The sequence below is a fragment of the Rattus rattus genome, chromosome 2 (assembly GCF_011064425.1).
Source record: "Rattus rattus isolate New Zealand chromosome 2, Rrattus_CSIRO_v1, whole genome shotgun sequence".
Classification (NCBI taxonomy): domain Eukaryota; kingdom Metazoa; phylum Chordata; class Mammalia; order Rodentia; family Muridae; genus Rattus; species Rattus rattus.
The window spans coordinates 127,575,859-127,602,902 of record NC_046155.1 but is presented as its reverse complement, the minus strand read 5'-3'; positions in this window follow the sequence as shown (position 1 = coordinate 127,602,902).

The window sequence follows — 27,044 nt, the reverse complement described above, 5'->3', positions numbered from 1 at the left end:
GTTCCATTTGTCAATTCTTGATCTTAGAGCATAAGCCACTGGTGTTTTGTTCAAGAAATTTTCCCCAGGGCCCATGTGTTCGATACTTTTCCCCACTTTTTCTTCTATTAGTTTGAGTGTATCTGGTTTCATTTTTCTATTCTTAACTACATCTTCATCACTGGCCTAATACAAAATGAGACATAGTCCCTGCTTTCTTCAAGGGGTTATAGACCTTGTGTAGTTACCAAACAATAAAACATGCAATTAGATTACACCATGGTAATTAAAATAAATTACAAAAAATGTATTTCTATATACAAGCAACAAAGAACTTCAGAATAAAATTCAGGGAAACATCCCCTTAGCAACACGGTCAGGAACAACAGCAACCACAAATCCTTAAGCATAAATTCATCAAGAGACAATTTGTACTCTACAAACAGACAAAAAAATTCATCTTTAAAGAAACTTCAAAAGAATTAAAGATATGAAGTGAAACTTCACGATCAAAGATGAGACAATTTAATATTTTTTGTTCTTGTCCCACCTGCTGCTGTTTCTGGCTGCCGCTGAGGCCAGAGATTGAACACAAGGTCAGGCTACAAAACCGTCATAATGTGGAGTAAGCTCAATCCGCAGCACCTCTTTTTCTATTTGTTTTGTTTTGTTTTGTTTTGTTTTGTTTTGTTTTGTTTTGTTTTGTTTTGTTTTTCAAGACAGGATTTCTCTGTGTAGCCCTGGCTGTTCTGGAGCTCTCTCTGTAGACCAAGGTGACCTAGAAGTCACAGAGATCCGACGGCCTCCAGGTCTCAGGTGCTGGGATTAAAGGTGTGTGCCATTATCACCTGGATCACAGAACCTTCTCAGTAGGATAGCAAGAATTTTCAACTCAGTCTTCCATTTCATGGTACACAGAAACATTTTTTGAATTTTAGCAAGGTATTCCTAAAAGTCTTCTGGACATTCACAGGTACAAAATAAGTACCAAAATCTTGAGAAGGGAGAAACAAAGATGGAGAATTCACGCATTCTTGCTTGGTAGTCATTCCACCATGCAACTCCAATAAGGCAGACACATACATCAGTATTAAATTTGCAATGCAGAAACAAATGTATTTATTTCTTATTAACAAATATGCTACTAGAATTGGAAGTTCAGTAAAGTTATTTTTGAAAAGTTAGGATGAGTTAATGAAGGAACACTGAAAAAAATATATAGATATCAAAAACTACGATGTGCAACATAAAGACTAGCTGAAGTGTGATGACCTTGAAAATGCTCAAAGAGCATATTTTAAGTGTTTTCACCACCGGAATAATAGATATGTGAAATGAAGCCTGTGTTGTTTCATGTCACCCATTCTATAATGTATACATATTTCATAAAACACTGTACAACTGCGTGCAATTTTATTTACCAATTAAAAATTAACTAGCTAAAATTTAAACTAGAATGGCTAGGAACCTCTGCTCATACCATTTTTTAAAACTACCTCAGAATGGATCTTAGATCAGAAGAGAAAAATATGAAAACTTAGAAAAAATAAAAGAAAATGTTATGACTTGGGCCCCAGGCAGCATGTTCTCAGCTGTGACACTGAAAGCACAAGCCTTAGCTGCCATATGCACATAGCAATATTCGGTCATCAGATGAATGTACACACAATGGTTTGGAATTCTATCATCAAGCATCTCACAGCCATCTCATTTGGTACACATGCATCATGTGATTTCCCATAATAATGAGATCACCTCACAATGCTTTTCTCAGACTATATTCTCACTATTAAATGTTCAACGCTGTGTGTGGGGGCACGTGTGTGTGTGTGTGTGTGTGTGTGTGTATGTGTGTGTGCGCACACTCGTGTCCATCAGCTTTTAGAAATTGCATTTCCATGGATCTTATCAACAAAATGAAAACATAATCCACATAATGGGGAAACATATTCACAATCCTATATCTCAGAATCATTTAGCTCCAGAAGATGGGTCTTATGTTCTTATAACTCAACAATGAAAAACAATTATCCAAAGAAATCTAAGCAAAATAATTCTATAGGCATTTCATCAAAAATGATATACCTATGATCAGAAGCACTTGACGAAATGCTTGGTCTTATTAGTCACCAAGGAAATGCAAACCCAAGTCACAAAGATGGCATTTCAGTCGGGTAGCAGTGGCTAACATTTTTCAAGGCAGACAATGACAAGTACTGGTAGATTTGAAGCAGTTGGATTCCTCATCTATTAACATGTTTTCCTGGGCTGTTGATCCCAGCACTTGAGAGGCAGAAGCAGGAAGACCTCTGTGCATTTAAGACCAGCCTGGTCTATATATCTAGTTCCAGGTCAGCCAGAGATGCACTGTAAGAACCTGTCACAAAAACAAAAAGATAAAAAAGGGCAGAGAAAATAAAACATGAATAAGAAATGCAGAAATACAAGTGCATCTTTCCATGTTGTCAGAAAGGATGGAAGTCCTCCCCATAGCGTAAGTGAACAGGGGTGGCCCAAGGGATTCAACAGGAATAACAAAGATTCCTTATTACTCAGGAAATTTCAGACAATTGGAAAATGGCTCTTAGGACCCAGGTTAAAATTTAGACCTGTCTTTCTGTGAGACCATTTTCTACATTGCTCAAAATTATATTTCAATAAAGCTATTACATATTTAAAGTGACAGAGCAAGAACTCTAGTTCCTAGTGTTGCCTATATGCATTACAAAATGAAAATAGAACTGTAAGTCAAAATGGAACTTTAAGGAAGTTTAGCCAGAGATCTCAGAAGGGTAAAACACACCAACTATATTTCATTGGTTTTATTGAAATGGTGTCAATAAAATGGAAACCTAATTCAATGAGAATGAAAAAACAACAGAATGGCTATAGAATTGCTATGATGAAAATAAAGACAGACAGACATGGAGTAAGAGACTTGTACATTGAAAGAGGCTCCCTGGAAAGCACCAACCTTCCTATGGTGTCAAATGATAAGTTGTCAACAGTAAACACAGCAAAATAATGAAATCGTTGAATGCACCATTACCAAACATGACCATGTTAAAAAAAATCCATATGGAAAGTCTGACATTGCTTGGGGAGGAAAGTGTCTTTAAATCTATAGACTTTATAGACAGGAATCCTAGAATCAGGGCAGAACCATGTCTTCAATTGAAGAGCATGTAACTCTACTCATTATGAAAGGAAGGCACTGTTCAGTATATTATGAAAACAACCTTCACAAAGAATCCATTTGGAACAATTGAATTGCATGGTCCCAAAGGAAATTATTTCAATCATTATTTCAATCATTGATTCCTCTCACAGATATGTGAGGATAAATGTTAGGGACAATGACTTGGAGTAGATTCTTCTCAAGGACATATTTGTGTGTGTGTGTGTGTGTGTGTGTGTGTGTGTGTGTGTGTGTCTAGACACATGTATCACATATACATGCAGGTGCCCAGGGAAACCAGAAGAGAGTGTTAGAGTTCCTGGAGCTGGAGACACAGATGGTAACTCTATGAGTTACCTAATATGGGTGCCAGCAATCAAACTTAGGTCATCTGAAGGACCAGCAAGTATTCTAAAAATCTGAGCCATAGCTAAAGGCAGAACATTTAGTGACAAATTTCAGTTAGTAAATCAAGAGCCATATTAACCCCCTGCCTTATCAGAGACGAAGGGACTTGGGAACACTTGGGCCAAGTGCCTCTTGTCTTCTTCTGAATGGAGTTTATCTACTCAGAGAGTGTTGTTTGCTCTTAAAAGTCAGCATAAAGGGAAAAGTGGAAGTGGAAATTTGTGGTTCCTTTGGAGACTCAGTTGTATCATGTGATGTTTTTCTGGAAGCTGTCTTATAGAAGGATGTTTTGCTGAGACAGACACTTGAAATGACATGTGATGTTTGGAAAAAGTATAAGTATAATCCAACAGATAGTGAACAACACTCTCCCATAGGTTCACCTTGTAACCCTTGCACTGAAGTGGTCATCACTTACGATTCTCTTGCTTTGGTTCACCTTGTAATGCTTCGCTGGTCTTCACTGATCTTCACTTGTGACTCCATAGAGAGACGCATATCAAAGCACTTCTCGTGATATTCCAGCTGCTTCTTGTCACGTCTGCAGATTCATGACAATTTGGCAGAGTCTCTTCTGGATCAAGTCACTACTACTGATTCATGTGTGGTGGTTGCTGATTGGACTATACAGCCACTACAGAATCATGTTTCCATTCTTCCCAAAGAACTACTTCTAAACAAGTCCACATCCCCCATCTCCTATTATCCTTTCTTCTCCCCTACCTTTGATTGGTGGCCTAGAAAGGAGGTTGAAGTGTTTAAGAACATTTGGCATCCATCCCCCCTACAGACACCAAACCCTGACACTTTGGCAGATGCCAAGAAGTGCTTGCTGAAAGGAGCCTGAGGTAGCTGTATCCTGAGAGGCTCTGCCAGAGCCTGACAAATACAGAGGCAGATGCTCACAGCCAACCTTTAGACTGAGCATGATGTCCCCAATGGAGGAGTTAGAGAAAGGACTGAGGAAGCTGAAGAAGTTTGCAATCCATAGAAAGAACAACAATATCAGCCAACCAGAGCCCCCAGAGCTCCCAGGGACTAAACCACTAACCAAAGAGTACACATAGAGGGACCCATGTCTCCATCCACATATGTAGCAGAGGATGGCCTTGTTAGGCATCAATGGGAGAAGAGGACCTTGGTTCTGTGAAGGCTCAATCTCCCAGTGTAGGGGAATGCCAGAGTAGGGAGGCAGGAGAGAGTGGGTGTTGGGGAGCACCCTCATAGAAGCAGGGGGAAGGGGATGGGAGAGGGGGTTTCAGAGGGGAAACCAGGAAGAGGGATAGCATTTGAAATGTAAATAAAATAAATATCCAATAAAAAAAGGAAAATCTAAAGCCTACAAAGAGTCATTTCTAAAAGACCTCTCCTTTATGCAACCCCAGTGAAAAACACTGACCAGAACAATCCTTGTAAAATAAAGTGTGCTTGATTAATTGTTGAAGTGATTCAAATATAAATTTGAATATCTATTGTTCATGTATCATTCATATAACAGGTATTGACATCATAACTAGAAATAACAGCTTCATTTGGTTTTCAATGGCTTTATTTAGAGATTTTTAGGTCGTGGGGAGGACATGGGTAATAAGTAACAAATGCATACACTTGTTGGATGTTCATATGTATTAAGAAGGATGCTCACACAGTGACAGGTAGACTAAGAAAAATAAAAGGTAGAAAAAGAATTGAGAGTACCCAGGGAATGGGAGTCTTAGTCCAATATGTTCAGTCAGAGAAAGTCTTGCTGAAGCAGTGACATTTGGATGACATTTCCCAAGGAAGATGACCAGACAAAATTGGGAGAAAGTGCTTCAGGCAGAGAAAACATCAAGCAGAGTCAGTCGGGGATGGATAAAAGGTGGGGATTTAGAAGTAAATAAAGAGTGGTAGCCAAGACCAATTTGAATGATGCGCACACAGCACAGCAAAGAGGAATGAGATTCAACTCCAGGGAACACATGGTGGGCAAGGTGAGTAACAGTCACTCTCTACCTTCTCAAGTCTTGCAGTTTTGGGATGTTTTTCAGACACTGAAGAAACCATCACAACTTCAAAACAAAACTACAGACAGAAATATGCTACAATGAAAAGTGCAGCTAAGCTCTGGTCTTTGTACCAGGGTGCCTAATTCAATTTGAGGATAGTTACAGGCACTTGGAGGAAGTGGACTTCATGGAGAAACTCAAAGGGGGTTGTAACTAGCCCTATTACATCTATTACTTTAAAAAATAGACTCGCAAGATTCATTCACTTTAATTAAAATCTTTAAAATGGTAACTCTGATGAAAAAGAATGAGAGATTTTCCCTCAAACGTACCATATCCCATCAGACATGAAAATTTTATTATCTTTGCAATGACAGATTGATTCACTATACAGGACTTCATAATATTTGAAATTAGGAACATGACATGAAAGTTCATGAACTGATTACCATAATTACAGTTCATTTGATCTTGATTGCTTTTGTAGGGACTCCTGATTAAATCTGTCTGCCCTTGTAATTCCTGAAGCTCACTTCTCACAAATTAAGAATTTCTTGAGATCATAATTCATGTTTTTCTTTTGACTCGTCCACTATTTCCACACTACTTTATGACAGTTTTTTAACCATAAATATATTTTTTAAAGACCTAAGGTTGTGGTAGTCCTCATTGGTTTGCAAAGATTTTCCAAATCTCAACACAACTTAGGGAAGATAAGCATTGCTCAGTCTATTTTACAGGGAAGGAGACTGAGAACCAGCAAGGACATGGAGACAAAGGGAAATATCCAAAACCACAGACACATAAGAGGAAAGGCGGTGCTGGACGTAGGTCTTAGTCCACAGGACTATGAGAAGATAGAATTTGTTGTGGTGCTTTGTTATAGCTATTCTATCAAACTGACAGTTGCATGCTGCCTAAGAACATGTCACTCAATGACAGGCTGCATTTAGACAGGTGATCTCACGAGACTGTAATGGGGCTGATGCAGTTCCTTTGGCCCAGTAGCCCTGTAGCTATCGTAATGCTTGTTGAATGGCATATCACATGTTGTACATCTTTCATGTGTCTGTTAGAATGCTGGTGTTAACAAACAACTACACTGCGGGTTGTATAAGGGTACAGTGTACACTGTTCTGTACAAAACAGTATTTGTTAATGATAGCATGAGTGACCACATTGGTGGTTGATGTAGTTACTATGTCTTAGTTACTTTTCTACTGATGTGATAAAATACCCTAACAAAAGCAATATAGGAAGGGGGAAGGGGGAAATGAAGGGAGAGAAGGAAAGAAAAGAAAGGAAGGTGTTAGGAGGGCAGGCTTATTTTGGGTCAGAGTTACTGAACAGGGTACATCATGGCAGAGATGTGAAAGCAGCAGGAACTGGAAGCAGCTAGTCACATTCTATCTGCACTCAGGAAAAAATGGAGTGCTGACTGCTAACATTCAGCCAGCTGCCCACTTATATGCAGTTTAGATTCAAACCCTCTTGTTAGTGCCCTCCTTTTGGGTGACTCTTCCCATCTCAATTAATCTAGTGTAGATAACTGCTCACAAGTGTGCCTGGAGTCTTGTCTCCTAGGTGATTCCACAGTCAGTCAATTTGGTAATCAACTATAACCCTCATACTATACTATCATTTTTTCATATGTATGGGTGTGGTGTATATGCATGTATATGCATACATATGTGTGTGTGTGTGTGTGTGTGTGTGTGTGTGTGTGTGTACACTAAAGGTTAGTGTAGGAAATTCTCCTCAATTGTTCTTCTGCTTTAATCTTTGAGGCAAGGTATCTTAATCAAACCCAGAACTTGTCAATACTGCTGTTCTCCATAGCCATCTTGCTCTAGGAATCCTGTCTCAACCTTCTGTGTGTAATAACAAGTGAGATTCCATATAAAGAAGCTAATCCTACGCTTTGTGAGAGGAAAGGCCTAAGGAAATCCCTATGTCTAGAAAACAAGGACAAAGGAAATCCTATGCAAATATATTTCAGGGAGAGGGACCTGACACATCCAAAGCAAATTGGAAGGAAGTTGGCAGCATCAGCCACATGGTTCAGGCTTTAGAGTCATCAAGGATACAATATAAACGGGTTGTAGAATCCTTCTCTTTGGCTAAAGAAAGCTACTGAGTCCAAGTATGTGGCAGAGGAATCCCCAAATGGCAGCCTGCAAAGCCATTCGCAGGTTACTGGAGGTGCCAGAGCTGTGGGCTATCTGCCAGTAAGAGGTGAATAAAGGGAATAAAACCAGGCCAAGAAAGAGAAGTGTCTTACAGTCAGCAAAAGTGGAAGGGTGCTGCCATGTAAGTCTTTTGACATCAGACATGGGGTTACAGAAGTTGATCCTGTTGGGGTTTGGTCTTGCTTTAGATCCAGTATTTCTTCACTATGTCCCTATTCCTCCATTATGGAATGGTGTTATACATTCTATGGTACTGTATGTTGGAAGTGTACAAATACTTTTCGATTTTACATGAGATTACAGTGAAAAGATTCTATCTCAGAAGAGATTTTGGACTTTTCAACAGTGTTGAGACTGAGAACAACTATGGAGACTTCCGAAGTTGTGCTAAATTCATTTTGATTATGATATGACCACAATCTTATGAGGGACAGGGAGCAGAAAGTGGTGGTTTGATTAAGAATGGCCCTCATAGGCTCCTATATCTGAATGTTTGGTTCCGAATTGATGGAACTGTTTTGGAAGAATTAGAAATGGCCTTGTTACTATGAGCAGGCTTCCAGGTTTTCAAAAGCCCACACCATTCCCAGAGAGTTCTCTCTGTCTCATGTTGGCGTCTCAAGATGTAAGGTCTTAGATATTGCTTCAGCACCGTGCTTGCCTGCCTTCTCTCATGCTCTCTGCAACGATGGTAATGGACTCATTCTCTGAAACTGTAAGCCCCCATAAAATATTTCTTCTGTAACTTGCCTTGACTATGGCATCTCCACCACAATAGAACAATAACAAGACACCTACAAATCATTTACTCTGGTTCTGGGATCTGAGCTTCTCTGGTCCTCTTATTAGTGCAGAAAGTGTTTCAACTGCTATGCCATCCCCCCTGGTGCCAAATGATTAATGCCGGATGATCAAGGGCACGGTGAGGGCTCCCAGTTCTTCAGAGAGGATGCTCTATCTGCCCTCCTGGCCATCTGCTCAATGGAAGATGTCTCTAAGGAGACTTAGAAGGAATGCTGCATTTTTTAATGTGTACTTCTAATATGACACAGGAAAAAGTTTTCACTTATTTTTGTCCTTTTTAAAATAAGACTATCCTCAGCAGCCTCCCATATCAAACTCACTACATTTCTTGGTTTTATTATGTTCTGTAATGCTGAATAATCTTACATTATTATATTCATTGTCACCCCAAGAACAATAGGAGAAAACCACATGTATACTGTATATATGTGTACATATAGACATATACACATATATACATAAACACACACATATATACATACACATACATAGATATACATATACTATGTGTTTCCCATCACAGGCTAGATCATGGAGCTTTCTGTGAGTACACTCAATGACTTTTATACCACAAATCTCTACTGATTTTTCTCGTGTTGCTTTCTCATCAATAAGTATCATGAGGTTGGGAGGAGTCAGAAAAAAGCATCGCCACCAGCAGGTTTCGGGGGCCCATTATTCCTTGCGTGTCTCCTGAAGGACAATTGCTAAGGAACAGGTGAGCAGATGGGGCCAACTGGAGCTTCTCCTCTGGTGAGCTGGGAGCCCTTACTCTGCCCTTGACCCACTGATATTAATCATTCCATACCACAGGAATCAGCAAGCCATCACTTAGAGATTTAATTATCATTTCTTTACTCGATTTTCATAATGAATGATCCCAAGAGGTTAATATTTCATTCTCGAGGGAGCATTTGAAGGCTACCTAGTAGGAGGTTCTGCTGCCTTTAAAAATTCCATTCATGCCTGGGGCGTGTGCGGTGAATGAACTGTGCATTCTCAGATTAATGTGTTGAAAAGCACTGGGCCTTATAATCAAAGTCTCCTTTGCATGTACCCACATACCTGCTCGTATTAACAAATCATACTGGCATCCCAGAATACCAGAATGTGGTGTTCTGCACAGCCCAGATTCTTAAACTAGGAATAGCATGTGTACATGGATTCTTATAAGTGAATAGAGTGGGGTCACAGAAAAATGGACAACAATAAAAGATTTCCAAATTGAATAAATATATTCAATGATCAAAATTTAACCATAAAGAAAATACAGAATGAATCCGAGGTGTTTCCAGAAGTGCTTACCCAGGGTGCAATTCAAAACCTCCAACCTCCCCTCAGCCTTAGTTTGAACATATGACATGCACAGTTTGCAATGTGCATGCCACCATGCCATGCAGTGCTACAAAACTCTGCCCAGACCTCTTGGCTCATATTCAAGACTGTTGCATGTTATGAAGTGTGGAGTACAAAGTTTTCTGCTCTTAATAAAAGGTAATAGCTTAATTATAGAAAACAAAGGCTTTGAATATCTTCCCACCAACTTTCCTCAGTTTGTAAGAATCAAATTTAGTTTATCTTTGGATACTTGGAATACAAGTATACTGTGACCTTGGGGTCTGCGTGATTGGGATCTTGAGATCAGAACAGAATTTCCAACAAAGACTGAAAAGGCCCTAACCATACTTCAGCTGTTTTGTACTACATATCTATGTGGAGCAGAGGTCTCAGCATTAATGATTATCAAATCAAGATGTCAATAAACTTTGAATAATGTGGAAGATGCTGTGTGCCCTACAGCATCACGTATTTGGTTAAGATTTAATTCTTCTTATAAAACTAAATAAGCACACCTATCTTTTTCATATACAAATTTTATTTCTTCCTTAATAAATTATAAACATATGAATTGTTTTAAAATAATTTTTCTTATGATTTACTGTCATTACCTATTTGATTTTTATACCCATTTGCATATGTCTGTACTCAAACACATACACAAATGGGGCCAAACAGGACCAAAAGTTAAGAAGCCTGTGCTGAAGATTTTTCCAAACAGAACCCGAGTCCTTTTGTAGACTTTGATTTTTCAAAACCTACTATAAAAGATTCTTAAATGCTTTAACCTCCCTTCTAGCCCCCCACCCAGCAGAAGTACTGGAAAGGTTAGTAGGGTAAAGGAGGATGTAGAACTGTTTAGAAATAGTTCTTTGGAGCAAATTCAATCTTCATTGTCAGGATATCAGCAGTTCAGTTTACATGAGTCAGCGGCAGGAGATCGATCCACTTGCAAGCACCATTCATGAATTAGCAACATCAGTTCAAACCAGAAGAATCCATGGGGTTCTGCCAATCAGTCAGAGTCCACAGAAGCAGTAATAACCCTATAGATTATCACAGTAAGTTCTTTGGTAAGTTTCTCTCTGAAATGTTTTAACAAGCAATGATCATTGAAGAGGCAAAGTGAACTAATGCCGTAGCATCATCAGCAAAGACCAGCATCAGCAAGGTCCAACAAAGACCAGCAAAGACTGACAAGATGAACCAATGTCACCACAACATCCACTGTCTATTGGGTTACACTTACATCCTTTCCGAACACCACATGTTCTTTCAAGCATCCCCTCTACCAAGATATTACGTGCACCTTTTCCAAGCAGATTCCACAAAAAGACTACATGTTTGTTCTCAGCAAAGCATCCTCCAATATGCGTGCTTCAGCAAAGCATCATCTCAAATACATCTTCTCATAATACAGTTTCCAGAAAAAAACATCATATGATACATCTGAGTCTCCAAAGAAACTAGAAACTTGTACTTTACCTTTCTTCTCTTTTTCCTATTAGCTACATGTGCCAGGGGTTGGTCAGGGAGTGAATACATATGTATGTATGTATGTATGTATGTATGTATGTATGTATGTATGTATTATGTGTGTATGTATGTGTGTGTATGTGTGTATGCATGTATTATGTATGTGTGTATGTATGTATTATGTATGTATGTATGTATTATGTATGTATGTATGTATGTATATATGTATGTGTATGTGGAGGTCAGAGGGAAATCTCAAGAGTCATTCACTTTTATTTGGATAGATAGGAACTCCTACTGGCCAGGAATGTTGCCAGGTAGGTAGACTAGCCATCCAACAACTATTTCTTTTCCCACTTCCCATCTCACTGCCCATGGGGTTACAAACACCTGCTAGCACATTTGGCTTTTTCTGTGGGCACTGGCTATCTGAACTTATGTCATCATGCTCACAAGGCAAAGGATTTGCAGACTAATCCATCTCCCCAGCTCCCATGAGCCTTTCCTATCTAATGTTCTCAGTGTGAACTATGGCTCCTGACATAGGTTGAGATTCATCATCTCACTCTTGCATGACAGCCTTAGTCTTTGCCTTTCTCTCTCAGTCCTTCTTCCTGAGCCCAACAGGACCAGTAAGACAGCAGTAGCTTGGCACATCCTACAGGAATGGCCTTGTGCTCTCTATAATTTCTTCTCTCTTGGTCAGGAATGCATTCCCAAGTTGGTTCCATCTGGTTTCAATGGGCTAAGGAGAAATCTTTACCATGACAAGTATCCCAAGGCTCAACCCCTCTAAGAGACCTCCATGCTTTCATGTTTCATCTCATACTGCTTCTTTTGGACTAGAAAATTCCTTACAGTTCAACAAAAATATTCAGATGGGCAGTCAGAATGATAGCAGGTATAAGTGGATCCAACAGAAGGAAACAGGGATGACAAGGTGTATGAGTCCATTGGAAAATTCAATCTTGTCTTAGCAATTGCAGGATTTCTAGCAAACTATTCTTTTATGATGTGGATGCTGGTCACAGAACTGCTGCCTTTGACTAACTACTTTCCCTGAGTACAGACATCACAGTAGAGAAATGGACTCACTCTCTCAACCCTTGCTTGGATACAGACCAAAGTGTCTGTAGTTGCTGTTCTTCACCATGGATGGTATTAGTCATTACTGGTCACAAAGATTTGCAAAATGTTAGCATCACACTTCACATCCTCTTCCAGTCCCTTGCCAGCCAGCTTCCAGCATCAGAGAAGTTATTATGAGCAGGCATTGCTACCCTTCACCACAGAGATGTTCAAGTTAGTGGTGGCTCGCTTTGATGATGGAGAACTAATTACCCAGAATTAGCTGATCTCCAGGCAAATGAGTGATGAGCTCACTGAGAAAGCTGCTTTTGTGTTCAACCTGGTGCTTCTAACACTTGGAAAGGAGTTTACAAAAGCAGTGGGAGTAAAGAGGGCTGGATTTATGGCAGGAAAAGGGTAAGTAGAAGTAGAAAGCAGCCCTCAGCTCTGTCAACATTGATTCCAAGGCAGCTGAGATGATCACCAAACTTACTGGCCACCTCAGGTGATGGCCTGATTATAGCATGAGCTAGAAACACTCATCATTGCTCCTCCATACGCCCTAGTGAAGCCTGCCCTGTCTAAACCTCTAAGGCTAAGCTGGTCACAACTCCAATCATTGTGGATGCACTTTCCATATGGCCCAACCCAGTGAAATTTCCTGGTTAGCTTACAGTGAAAATAATAAAAGTAAATTCACACACACACACACACACACACACACACACACACACACACCACAAGAATATCCAGTATGCGACAAATACCCTGATCCTTCTCAATTTTCTTAGTAACTATAGCATCAGGTTGTGGCTGGCAAAATGCCCGGTCAAGTAGTACCTCCCCCTCAGAATGCACGTGTGCCTTGGCTCCCTGATCTGTTCTCTAGAAGGATCCCTACCTATAAAAACACTCCAAAACACATTTACTAATGAGCGTAGTTACTTTTCTACCCACGGAGAATTAGTCAATACTTGCAGAGAAAATTTTATAACCTTAAAAAACCTACTCAAACCTAATTAATATTATTTAAACTACCCAATCGTGCCTTCCCATATCTTCTGTTCAATGCCCATGACAGAGAGAACTGCCTACAAGACCAATGAAATGCCTCACTAGGTAAACGTGATTGTATAGAATGCTTGGTGGCCTGGGTTCAATCCCTAGAACTACTCACATAAAAGTAGAAGGGAAGACAGTTCTACAAAGTTGTCCTGTGACCACACACTATGGCAAGCATGCACAAACAGCAACAGTAGTGGACATTCCTTAAAGAGGAAGGATTGCCTGTGAGTGGTGTCTTTGGGTTACTCACATTCATGGACTGCTTGAAAAATAGCAGTTCTGACAAGCAGGAGTGCTTCAGAAAGAGGAAAGATAAAAGAATTAACTTGTCTCATCTGCTTTAGACTACGTAATGAGTTATCACTTCTCAATGACCTTGACTGTCCAGTTTCTTACCTCTTTTGGTTTCAAGCCTTTATCCCAGTAGAATATTATTTTGTTTTTGCAGATTGATTCAGCAGTTAGATCAGCTGCATATGTTGACTGAGAAATAGTTGAAATGATTTGCAATATAAGAACATATATAATGAAAATAAAGCATGTATAATACATAATATATACATATATATGCAAAACTGAAATGTCATTGTGTTTAAAGAATCTCAAGTAATGGCAGAATTCTGCACATATTGCTTAATAATTAAGACATTTTTCCAATTTGTTAACATACCATAATACATTCTTGATAGTTAAACATTGGGATTACATGACTCCCCAAATGGTCAGAAACCGTCTGTACCTTGAAACCCATACACAACATCATGTCTACTTCTTGTTAACAATCAAGATCTTCAAGTGTGAGCCATTCCTTCCCTGCCCTGAGGTAATCCATGAGCACATCATGTTAGCTGTGAGAAGTTGTAGACTTGCTCTGCTGTTTGGGGAAAGACTGTCATGTTACTGTGAGCACATTTGCACGTGAGCAGGTTAAACTGAGAACTAATAATATTTCAATAACTGTGATTTCTTCCTTACAGGTTAACCATGGCAACACATTCACACCCCATCTAGTTCCACAGCTGCAGTGTTGGTGTTCAGTTCATTTCAGGTGTCCTGTGTCTAACTCTTCCTCGATGTTACAGTTATAATGGCGTTTCACTAGCTGTACAAATGACCATATTCTCCTGGGCATAGCCCACCCCATGCATGTGTGTTTGTTGTGATCTCTTGTGACTTTCAGTCTTGAAAGACAAAGGAATAATGGTACTTGTTAGAGGAGTTCTTCATCTTTTGAAAGAGACATATCAATTAATCAAAGGCCCCTCAGCAATATAAACCTTTGCCCTGATTACTCCATTTAATAGACAATACTCCATAAATGTGAATGATATGGACAGAAGAAATCTTAGAAGCAGTTCCCAGCTCTGCAGAAATAATCTTACTGGCAACACCATCCATTCCCCAGTTCCTCTCTGTTGTTTTTTTTAAATAACATCGCCTAACTTTATAAGATTTTATCATCTTTATCATTTTGATTGATATTTATTTGACCTTTAACAGGTAGTCTAAATGAGTGTTTGTTTGTATGATTAGTTTTGCATTGTTTTTCTTCAGGGGGCTCTAAATTCAAGGCAAGTAGGGGAAAGTTGAAAGTCCTCTTTCCCTCTCAATTGACTCCAGACCCCAGGGAAAGGGGTGAGTGGCTGACTTCCTGCAAGATCTCCAGCACCTGGGAGACAGGAGGCGTTAAGCATAAATAACCAGATGAACATGTGTGCACCAATCTACAATCTCAGATTTATTTTTCTTTCTCTCTTTATACTTTCTCCTTTCCAAACACTATTAAGATAGAATGTACTTAACTTTAAAATAAACAACTATAGTCTGGGATGGCCTTCAAATTAGCCCCCTCTCCTCCTTTTGTTTTGGTGGTAATGGATGAATATGCACTTTTACTTTTTAACTTTTTACACCCTGTTATGTGTGTGTGAGTGTGTGAGTGGGTGTGAGTGTATATGTGAGAGTATGTCTGTGTCAGTGTGTGCGAGTGTGTGGTGTGTGTGTGTGTGTGTGTGTGTATGTGTGTGTGTATGTGTGCGTGTGTGTGTGTGCGCGTAGAGTTGTAAATGTGGAAGTCAGAGGGCAAACTCATGTTAGTCCTCACCTTCTACCTTGTTTGAGACCAAGTCCTTGCTCACCAGTGTGGTGGTTTGAATGCGCTTGGCCTAGGGAGTGGCACTGTTAGGTGGTGTGACCATCTAGTAGGTGCAGCTTTGTTGGAGTGGATGTGGCCTTATTGGAGGGAGTGGATCACTGCACAGTAGGTGGGTTTGAGGTACCTATGCTCAGTCTCTGTCTAATGTGGAAGAAACCCTCCTGGCTGCCTGCTTAGTTTCCTTCTGATTGCCTTTGGATCAAAACGCAGAACTCTCAGCTCCTCCTGCACCATGTCTGCCTGGATACTGTCATGCTTCCTGCCATGATAACGGACTGAACCTCTGAAACTGTAAACTAGCCTCAATTAAATGTTTTCTTTATAAGAGTTGCCTTGGTAATGATGTCTCTTCACAGCAATGAAACTATAACTAAGACAGCCACCTATACAACAGGCTACCTGGAGATTCTCTGGACTCCAGTTTCTGTCTCTCAATAGGAGAACTGGGACTACATATCTGGTTTTATCTGTGTTCCAAGTATCCTCACTCAGGTCCCCACACCTGCAGGGCAGCACTTGGCCCACTGAGACATCCCCAGACGACAGTGATCTGCCTTTCATCTCCCCACTAAGCCATTCTCCTTTCTGACCTAGGCCATACATACTTGACGTATTTTTGCAATGGATGATATAACATCTCCCTGTGTGATTCACAAACCCTCTCTCCCCCAGGAAAATCTGCATCTAGCCTCAACACATCCATCCTTCACAGCCAAGATTAGAATTATTTTCAATGCAGTTTCACATGTTTGAGACCAATCTTGCAGCCTATTAAATGTGACTCTGATCCCAGCTAACAGTAAATTCAAAGGGCCATCAAAGAAATGCTGACAGTGTCATATACATTACACTAAGCCCTTGATAGCAGACATTAATACTTCCTGTGATGAGGAATGTGTTCTCAAGATAAAAACAGGCCAGCAAGTCAGCCTCAGCCAAATCAACTTCACTTCACACATGTATGACAGCTGATGGGTCTACAACGAGATGAGACAAAGCTCTTGTTGGCAAACTCATCGTAACTTTTTCAAATAACAAATCCCTAATTAGTTTATAATGTGGCTTTAGTGCAGCTAAGTACAAGAAATAAAGTACAAATATTATCTAATTCCCAACAGACTCCCCTGGAAAGCTCACTCTTGAAGAAGGAAAATACGCGAAGCGTACACAAAACAAAAACTGACAGATCTTTTGTTCTAAAGTAGTTGAGAAGAGAGTTAAGCAGAGTGGTCTGTCCCTTACTATTTTTTCCTTTTATAGCTAAGAAGAAACGGTAGGGTGTACAGACGATGAAACTCTAGCAGCGGATGCTTGCCGCACCGTGCTAAGCCTAGCCTTCTGCTCATTAGCTGCTTCGTCTCAGACACAGGAAGCCCAAGGTAGGACAGAAAGTCCTGTATAAGAATAGCCCCGATAGACGCCACCTGTGACTAAGATAGAGCAGAGCAGAGATACAGGCAGACCAAGGTCACAAACACCTTGGCATGAGGCAGGATAGATGCTTGCTTTAGGCAAGCCAAAGGAGGAGAGCAGGATTTGTGATGCCATCAGGTTTTTAGAAATTGGCTCTTTTCACAGCCCTGGGTAGAGAGGAAGCATGCTGCAGAGACAAGAGCTGCCACACACTTCAAGTGTGCCTTCAATCTGATCTCCAAGAGAATTCAGAGAAAGACTAATTGGATAATATGGGATGGGGAAGACCTGGGGAGAGGGAAAATTTGTCCCAGAGAGAACATCCGCTCGGACACAAGAAAGCAGGTGCACGGTGAGGTAATACTTCGTGTGCCTCCCAATGATTCTTATATAAAGCTCTGTGGAATCTTTTTCTTTGCTAAAACAGCAGAAGAAAAGACAGACTTGCAGAAGTGGAAACCATCAGTTTTAGTCAATTTCACTCTAGAAAGTGTGCTTGTGGAATGTTTCTTTGATTCTGAATATCCGCTGCACATCTCCTCCTTGAGTCAAAGCAATTCTATGCAGAAACCACTGGGCGCAGACAGCTTCCTTCCATCCGTGAGATGCCTGCCTGCTCTTATCAGCACCTGAGTTCTATGCTCGATGCAGTTCCTTATGTGCGTAGCAGGAAAAATGCTATGAAAACTGAATGGACCATTATCTTGCTTTATTGCTGTGCTTTCTAATAACAGAAAGGGGTCTCTGGGCCATAATTAATAGCCATCCTTTAAAAAAAAATCTCTTAACTCCCCACAATCTCCAAGGAGTTTACTTTCCATTAAATATTCTAGAAATAGCATAGTTACATTATTACAGTGCTGCAAGGGAGCGTTTCCAAATTATTCCTAAGCTAATTACTAAAAAATGATTACTCAAAAAGCTTTCCCCGCTTTAAATTGTACATTTAAGTGCCTTGTAGCAAACACAAAGACGGGACCACAGCTCATAGAAAGAATCCTTGCTTGTGATATAGCCAATTCCATTAAGTCAATCTCCAGTGTATTCTAAAATGTGCTTTCATTACAAGTTATGGGGCGAGATGCCATGGGAAATGGTATGCAAATCAGCAATATCAACAACGCCAGTTAAGATGAGCCAAGCTAACCTAATGAAGGGGCTATAGCCACTATAAAGCTATGTTTTGCTTTTCTTAAAAGGTTAATTAGACTGCCTAATTATCCCAGGCTGGGAGCATATTATTCTCATAAGTATAATTAACTTAGAGAGGTTGCCCCGACAAGCAAAAACAAGTAAATAGAAATACTCAAATTCAAAGTGGTTAACTTCCACTAAAATCCAAGGTACACATTACTATTCCTGTAAATAATAACAATAATAAACGTGAAGTACACACAAGTGTGCACGCGACAGTGCAGCAATGCTCTCCTTCTTTGCTGTGTTTTGCGATTTCAGCTGCTAATATTCAAACCTAGTCTAACTAGAAAACTTCAAAAAATGGGTTAGGGAAATGGCTCTGTGGCTAAAGTATTTGTTGTGCGAACCTGCCGACCTGAGTCTGTATCCCTAGAGCCCAATCAAAGCCAGATGTAGTAGCTCACATCTGTAATTCCATCACCTCTTAGATGAGCTAGAAGGCAAAGGCAGGAAACCCTCAGAAATTTGAGGGCAAAGCTAACCTAATGTGTGCAGTAAGAAGGCAAGAGCCTGTCTCAAACAAGGTGGAAGGGAGGATTAATTCCTGATCTCCTAATCTACACATGCATGATATGGCATCCATGTACCTACATGCATACATGTGTACATACACACAGACACACAGACACACATACACACAGACACACACACATACACACACACACACGCATTCATGCATGGACTTGTGAAGAACAAGCATTTTAAAACAAAAGTCCAGAGTTTAAAATTCGTTTTATTTTGGTATATTTTTATAATAGCATCATATAATTATGTTAATAAGGATATTACTGTTAATATCCTGTTGTACTTAATTTATAGCTTAAACTAAGTATGTATATTTAGGAGCAAACATTATGTAGATAGGGTCTGACACTCTATGAGGTTTTAGCAGTCCACAAGACAGCTTGAAACCTGTCCCCTACTATAGTTGTTAAGTGGTGACCAACCTATAATTCCCAATTCATGTAAATATTCTCTTCAAGGAGTGAAAATGTTTTCTAGAGAAGACATTGTTATCAGAGAGTTGTGGCTTTCATATATAACCCAACGGCTCTCCCCCTTTCTGTGAGATCATTCTCCCTCTGGGAGCTGCGGTTCTGCCACTCTTCTTGCTTGGTCTTGCCTCCCTCACTCTCTTACAGACAGGATTTCTGAGACAATAGCCCAGTACACTTTTTCAGAGTAAGAGGGGAGAGCCTCTTTTCTAGGGAGGCCAACATATGTGATTGCTCCCAGGATCAATCCTAGGGGAAAGAATTTTAATGGGATTTTGGAGTTCTACCCTCCTTGGCTGGCAGACAATGAGGCTCACATCAGCAACAGCATGGAACGAGAAGCCCCTGTATTCCAGATCAGCTGATGAGAAAACATTCCCTAGTGTCATCCGGGCTAGGCAAGGGTAAAGGGGAGTCTTTGGGTGAGAACAATACCTCACTTGCTTGAAGACTTCTCAAGATACAGTGACTATAAGAACAATAAAATTTACCAATTTTCTATTTCTCCTTCTGAGAAAAGCAAGGAGAAGCTGACGGTGATTAGTTATTAATTTATAAGCAAACATGGAAGCCAAAGGGCCCCTTGGCAGCAAGCAAAGAAATCCTCATCTGTTGTAGCCAGAGGCCAGGAAAACCTACGGATCTGCCCCAGAATTAATTATGATTATAGTGGAGCTCCAGAAGTTGTAAATGAACTGTGGAAAACTGATTAAAATTAACTTCTGGATGCTGACTGGGAATGAGTGAGAGCCTGAGATTTAGACTATGGGGTCCTTAATGGAAGATGGCTTGTCTGTTTGGTTAATGGTCTCCATGTACAAAGAGATCTATGAAAGAACCATACAAATAACTCTGTCAGTTAGACACGTGCTCACGCTCAGCATGGGCATACACCATGGAAGACAGGGACCAATTAAGTAGACAGAGTGATGCTATGTAAGGACAGCTAGTTGGCCATTATTAGTTTTCTCATTGCTGTGATCCAATACCTGACAATAAATAGCATAAGGTTGGAAGTATTCATTTTGTCTCACAATTCAAAATGTTATGAAGTAAACACATGGTCGTTATGAGCTTGAGGCAGCCAGTCATGTTGCCTCTGTAGTTACAAAGTGGAGTGAACAGGAAGAGAGACCAAGCAATCAAACTTCCAGGCCCATTTTCAGTGAGTACCTTCCTATAGCAATGTCCCACCTCCAAAAGCCCTCATAACCTTCCAAAACAAAACCACAAGTTAGGGACCAAATATTCAAACATATGAGCCTATGGAGAACATACCATAAGTCGTAAACCACTACAATACAGGCATAATCGCTGCAAAATAGAAATCAATTGAGCAGGAGCAGAGGCAATGCATAATCACAAATAATGGTCTCCAATTCACTGGGGCTCCTCCAAATACTGTTTCCGATGAATCTATGGCTAAAGAAACGAAAGCTGAATTTTCCAAATAGTACCATAATCCAAGGACTCCAATCAGCTCTAAATGGTCATCTCTTTTACCCTAGAAGATGCAGCAATTCATGCTAATTGGGATTGGATTCTGAGGATGGGAAGATACCCAATATCAACATCTGGCTTATTAAATCAGGCACACATACATTTGGAAACACATCTGTACACACACAAACCCAGCTCTTATTGCTGGCCTGTCCCTTCGAGCTCATTGTGCCAAGACAGCAGAAAGGCAAAAGCAGTTCTGTTGAACAGAATTCCTGGCCCTGATCTTTTATTCTCATTTGGGATGGGAGTTTTGAAAACCGTAATTGGGTCATACTCAGGAGTGGATGTTGCGTGCTTGATGATTTTGACTGGAACAGAACATGATTGCCAAGTATAATGTGATAAAATGAATGACTGTGTAAGAGGAGTAAGAACTATTAACTTCCTGATATCGATATTGATCCTCAAAAAACCTGGGTGTCATTGATACAGTATGTGGGTAACAGGAAATTCTGGGGGCACCTGGGTGGCACTGTGGAGTATTGAAATACCATCCTTCCCAACTTGGATAGTAAGTCCCATGGACTGGGAAGGCCATAGTGACAATGGTTTTGATCCCTCGGGGATGAATCTGAGTCACTTATCCGATAAACAACGCCAGAGAGGTACTGTCAGAGGAGAAGGGGTGGGTGACACAGAAGGGAAGTGGTGAGCACTCCTTGTATCCCAACAACAATCAGAGAGGCAACAGCTGTTCTCCTTGGAAACTTTCCCACAAAGAGACCTCTCTGAGTTCTCTATGGACATGATCAGATGGACTGAACTTCTATGTAGTGAGTGATCCGAGCAGCACTCTGAGAAGCAAAGATCTGATGTCTATCACGTTGACAGCTTGAGTGTAAATTCTCCCAGAATTGCTTCTAGCTAACCAGGGCTTGCTTAAGCATGAGTCTCCTCCATCTCAAGGACAGCCTTGACCCAACAACTGACTGATAGGGGAAAACAAAAACTTAGCACCGAGGGACCACTCCAGCTTCACAGCCACCAACACTACCACAGGGCAATACACACAGAGAACGGAGTTCTCATATTTATGCACCAGTTAATGGGGTAGGGTTTTGCAAAGCAATGGCTGCCCCTGGTGTAGATGAGTTATCATAAAATAAATTTTCTTTTCCTTTTTCATTAATGAGAGCATCTATCACTTGATTTATGCTTTGAAGTGGGTGTTCATGCTCTGTGAAGAAATATTTATAAGATATGCAAATATAAAGGAAGAACAATGTATGTTCCTGGAAGGAGTTCATGTAGAGACCTCATCAATATCAATTTGTATCATGCAAGCCTTTGCAATTACAGGAAGAAAAGCGAAGTAGAACAGTATCATATGAGGTATGTCTTCAAAGAAGATCTAATTTTCTACCAATTTATCCTATTGAACATCATTTCACAGGGCACCTATACTCCACCCTCATCAGCCCTTAGATCTAGATAAGTTAAATGAATAAATACTGAAGATAATTCCTATACCCAAGCTTCTCTATCATCAACCTGTAATAACGAGAAATGTATAGCTCCTGCCCTTGTCTGTTGGGAACTGCAATGTAAATTTAAATCCTGATTGGTTAAGGATGACTGCTTCCTGGTTACCAATGTTCAGATGCGAGGCAAGCCTTAGAAAGGGTTTTGAAGGAAGAATCGGGTTTAATGGACTTTGCTTCCCCCTCCCGTGCAGAAAGACATGGGTGCTCATACCCCAGGCCAGGGAACACTAGCTCTATTACTTTCTACCTTGTGTTATGAGTCAGAATGATGCCATTTGCAGCCTCCCTATGGCCTTTCATGTGGGCTTGGAAACATTCCAGTTTCCTAGAATGGGTGCTAGCATCCTCCTTGATATCCTTTGGCAGCAAGGCACCATTTTTAATTATGAAAAAGTTTCTCTTTGTGGAATAGCTTGCCCAATGCTCCTCCTTCCTTAGAGCCTAGTCCCCAGCACCAACTATTTATCTCAGTTAACTAGGATCAGCAACATAAATTGAAGAAACTGAAATGATCATTTCTATAGATAGATTGGAAGCTGCTCAACACAGACATTACAGGGGCATTCAGGGACAAGAAACAGTAATTTACTTCTCAGATTTATCAGGGACTCTAACAGGGTCACCACATTGCAAAAGTCACCTACTACACCTTTTTTCAAGAATCTATCCCCTGAGTGAGGAAAATCCCTCATATAAGTTAGACCCAGTCTTTCATTCTACCAGTAGGTTTCGAGCACTGACCTGCATTAGAGTTCACTAGCAAATTCCTTAAAACCAACTCCTAAGCCCCTTCTGAGTTCCTGATTCAGAAATTTGAGGCAAGCCCTAAGGATTTGCTTTTCTATTGAGCTTTCAGAAAATGCTGTCCCTCTATGTCCCCAATTTATAGAGCTCTAGTTTGTAAAACACTAAGCCCCTATCATGGATGGAGAAACAACATATAACCTTGCTCACTGCTAACTCCATTTAGATGAGGATTTAGAAGCCCCTGTCTAGATTACATTCAGGTTTCATTGTTATATCTTAGGAATTTTTGGTCTAAATATACTCATAACAAAATCAGCATAAACAAAAGTAAGAGAGAAGGAGAGGGGGAGCTGGGTAAGACCCTGTGATATTGGCTTTCTGATCGTATCTCAGACTCACAACAAACCAATTGGCCAGTTACAAAGAAACTACTGTGACAAGAACACTTCAATTACTGTGTGCACAAGCAGAGGTGACTGCCTGAATATTTGGGAGTTCAGTAATCTTATCAGCCAGGCACTGTCAGTCCAGCCAGCAAAAGGCTTTTGATTGTTTTCTTCTACTCTGAAAACAGAACACTGGGTCAGATGAGAGAATTCAATCGATTCACGAACAGTGTTTACCTCCTTCCCTTGTCATCTCACAGGCAGCCAATTGATTGCATTAAAGATTAATTAATGGGGAAGCTTGGGCACTAACTGTCAAAAGGAAGGCTCTTCCATAATTAAAAGTTCTGTGCAGCAACTGTCATCCTGGATACCAAGTCTTTCTGAATGATGGTGGAAAGGTCTCTTTAAAAAGCATCTGGTGAAGCTCAAGCTGCAGTCATGCACCAATCGGGGTGCATTTGTATGACAAGTGAGTGGTTCTCTGTGCTGGGGAAGTCACAAGGATTCTGGAAATGTTTTTATCCAGGTAGCACAGCAGCAGATGGAATCGGCACCATTCCTGTACCTTCCTTGCATGGTCCATCTCATCTCATTCTCTTCCTGCCTTCTCAGTCTAAAGCCATTCTTTGGGAGCTTTATTATTTCAAAAAAATAAAAGATGAGCCAATTTTATAAGGATAAAAATGCATGTGAAACGAGATGCATTCATGAGATTAGAAGAGCACAGTAAGAGCAGAACACACTCCACAGCTGCAGGTAGCCTACTGTAGACAGCAGTCACAACCCAAGGTCCTCTATCTGCATTCTACCCCTGACATACATACTATGCCCTTGAGAAGTGAATTGCTTATTTCCAACAGTTTCAGAAAACTAAGTCTTGACCAAATGGCTTGCCTGAAGTTTTCCTGTGAGCCAACAAAGAACTAGACTTAAAATAAAATAATCTGCCTTTAAGATGTTTACACTTTTAAAAGTATGTTCAAGGTCCCATCTCTGAATGATCATTTCAGCTACAATATATTTACAGAACTTGGCAATTATTTGATGGGTGTGGGTAAATGAAGTATTCAGAAGCAGTCTATCAGCTGAAAGACTGTACACAATCTTCTATGTTAAATCCATTATTGATCTTTTCACTAGGCAATGAGGATGAATGCAGATAGGAATGAGATAGAATGCCTACCAGGAAGCATAACTCATCTGTTGGATCCACTGGACAAATGCTAACTGAGCTATTAGTCTCTGCCTGCACCAGGCTCCATACTAGAGACAAAGAGTGAGCAAAAGGCTGATACAGATCAGTGATATAGGATTTGTTAAGCACAAAGACTTAGATTGAATTCCAAAACAACAAAGGACTAAAGCAGCCAAAGTAAACAAAAATAACTAGACCTTTGACCCCAGTGAACTAGACTATTCAGAAAGACATACACTAATCAAATAGCTGTGGCAATCATAACAAGCTTACAAAAAAGAGACTCTTGCAACAATGAGGACTTACCATAATATGTCTTATATTTTGATGGAGTCAAGAAATGATTTTGGAGTAATTGGAAGACTAAAAACAAGAAAATGTAATAAGTTTGGGCAAACAAAAGAGAAGAAATAATATTGAGACGGGATAGATAAACAAAGACCCAGCAGCTGATGCAAAGACCCAGTAGCAAAAAATCAGAAGAGAAGTTTTAGGAGTGAAGAAGAACCAAGAAAAATCTATAGTCAATAGAAGAGGAAAGCTGGGGCTCTATGGAGTCTTCTGAGCCTGGAGAATCTAGTGAATATTTTAAGCAAAGGGAATTCTTTGCTTAAATGCATTAGAATGGGAAAATGTATTAGTCAATATTTTGTTGTATAACAACTTCAAAATTTCAATGATTCAAAATTGAAATATTGGTTTTCAAGTTTCCATGTCTGCAGATTAACTGTGGTTCATATTATTTCTACTGGGTTTGGCATGTCAAGCCATACAAATATGTTGAACTACTTGTATAAAGCCTAGAAATTCTACTTAAGTCACAAGTCGCATAGACAAATTGAACATCAGTAGAGCAGAGAGATATGCTCCCTTAACTCTCGTGAGTACATGACAGAGGTCCAAGCAAAAGGAATGGTATAGTAATTTCTATAACAAAGAAGAAAGAAAAAAATTAGAACAATAATTCCAACTCTCATGGATGAGTAAGATGATCAATGTACAAACTGAAAAGCTCCACTTTGTCAATAGGTGAAAGACTACTATCAGGACCTAAGGCAGCATTTACCCCAGTGGTGTTGAGATGTCCATAACTGATAATATGGGATAAAAACTTGCTATGCAGTTAGAGGTCATGCAAACCTTGACCATATGGAATGACATAAGTTCAAAGCAACTAGCACCTAAATAGTAAAGTCAGGTAAGAGAGAATTTACAGATCATTAACCCAACCATAAGTATCAATTTGCAATCTAGGACCATTTTGAGAACAATAGAAAACAAAAAGAATATGAATTACCCATAATCCTCATAATCACTGCAAGGTACTTCCTGTTTAGATATTCTGAGCTTTGTCAGGTGAATTTCTTCAAGGTGCACAGTGCTGTGGCTGTGTGGTATAGAAACTAATATAAACTGCCAATATACTGTTGGTCAAAAAGTATTCTTAACTGAAAAGCTTTTTAGAAAAATAACAAGAGACCTATACACCATAAAAGACAAATGGCATTAATTCAGGCATAAAAGAAATTGTGTGAAAAAAGATAACATTTGTTTTGAACTATGCAGGAGCAGAAAACATATTTGGTAAGATAAAGAATATTCTTAGGTTTATAGAAATGCCTCAGCAAATAAAAAAATCAAGACAACATTATTGATATAGGAAATGCTATATAATGCTTGGGGAATAGTGAATAGTGTTTCCTGACTTTCATAGCAATTTTTCCATTCAAAGAATAGATTAATGCTGATTTTACAGTAAATGTATTAGCATACCATAGAATTTTGTTTAGTATGGACAATTTTTGAGAAGGTAAATATTTATGAAGTTGTAGCTATTTGTAGATAAAAGATAAGCACTACTGTAACTAATATTTAATATAAGAACATGGTGCTGATTTTAAAGGCCATTGCTTGCGATGCTTGATAACACTGAATGTAATTATCAAGAAGGTTACTGAGCCAGCAAAAGATCCTGCTCATCAGTAAAATCCTAGAATTGGAAATGGCTTGGAACTGATAAGTAGCGCACTGGAAACAGCAGAGTAAACACATCTATTCGAATCAACTGATAACAGTGTCCGTCTTAGGCAGTTAAATGTTACAGTTGCCATATTTAATTCTCCAGCCACATTCATGATGCAGGTTGGCAGAGAGTCCTGAAGAGATAAGCTGTGTGACTCTATGCCTCCACGAATAGAAATGTTCCAAAGATGCTGACCTCACCAAAGGAGAGAACTTAAGATAATCTTGCAAATTAGGTTTCGTATGTAAGAAATAAATGTAAAACATAGTGAGTCTAATGATCTGATGCTGGGAGATAAAAGAATCGTCAGTACTGGACACTAAGAAGCAGAAAGAGTAAGGATAGCCAGAGTAAACCTACTGAGAGATGGCTCAGTAGGTAAAAGTTTGTTGAGGCTGGAGAGATGACTCAGCTCTTTGGAGTACTTATTGCCCAAGCAGAGGACTTGGT